Consider the following 949-nt stretch of genomic DNA (forward strand, 5'->3'; position numbering starts at 1 on the left):
TACCCCAAACCCCGTGTGGAATGGTGGACTCACTGCATCTGATCCATGTCTGCTTACCTTAGGTACTTCCAAGCGATCACTAGGAGAAGGAAAGGGAAAACAGCACCTGATGTATAAAAAGCACTCCTGTGCCTTGTTAAGATGATGTTTTCATATGGATTAAATCCTTGAAAACACACTTACAGAAGACAGGGATTATGAAGAGAAGGTTCTGATGTAGGACTCCCCTCTGTATGCTGTGATTACTGTTAATGAGTAAAGAAACTGCTTTGGACCTATAGCAGGGCAGACCTTAGCTAGGCAAGGAAAACTAAAGTCAATGCTGGGAGAAGGAAGGTAGAGTCAGAGAGAAGCCATGGAGCCCAGCTGGAACTTTACCCGGTAAACCACAACCTTGTGGTGTAGGAGGTCTTTCTGTCTATATACTGCTTTCATTGGTTAATGAATAAAGGAACTGCCTTGGCCTGTTGATAGGGCAGAACTTAGGTAGGCAGGGAAGACAGAACTGAATGCTGGGAGAAGGAAAGAGTCAGAGAGATACCATGGATCTGCCACCAGAGTGGGACACGCTACAAAACTTAGCCAGTAAGCCACTGCCATGTGGCAATAATAGAAATGGGTTAAACTAAGACGTAAGAGTTAGCTAATAAGAAGCTAGAGCTAATGGGGCAAGCAGTGTTTTAATAATACAGTTTCTGTGTGATTATTTTGGGTCTGAGCTGCTGAGCAGCCATAATGACCACTGCAAAGCAGTGGTTCCCACTTCAGCACTGCAGAGCAGCGGTTCCCACTTCAACACTGCAGAGCAGTGATTCCCACTTCAACACTGCAGAGCAGCGGTTCCCAACCTCAACACTGCAGAGCAGTGGTTCCCACTTCAACACTGCAGAGCAATGGTTCCCACTTCAACACTGCAGAGCAGCGGTTCCCACTTCAACACTGCAGAGCA

The 949-nt window shown here is 46.5% G+C and overlaps 1 protein-coding gene across 1 annotated transcript in view; it reads right to left on the reverse strand.

Annotated features, from left to right (window-relative positions):
- Window positions 1-949, reverse strand: part of Fancc (FA complementation group C) — a 76,283-nt gene that overhangs the window by 69,572 nt on the left and 5,762 nt on the right. The gene's annotated exons all lie outside the window — the stretch shown is intronic.

Source organism: Microtus ochrogaster, chromosome 16, assembly GCF_000317375.1.
Source record: "Microtus ochrogaster isolate Prairie Vole_2 chromosome 16, MicOch1.0, whole genome shotgun sequence".
NCBI classification, from domain to species: Eukaryota; Metazoa; Chordata; class Mammalia; order Rodentia; family Cricetidae; genus Microtus; species Microtus ochrogaster.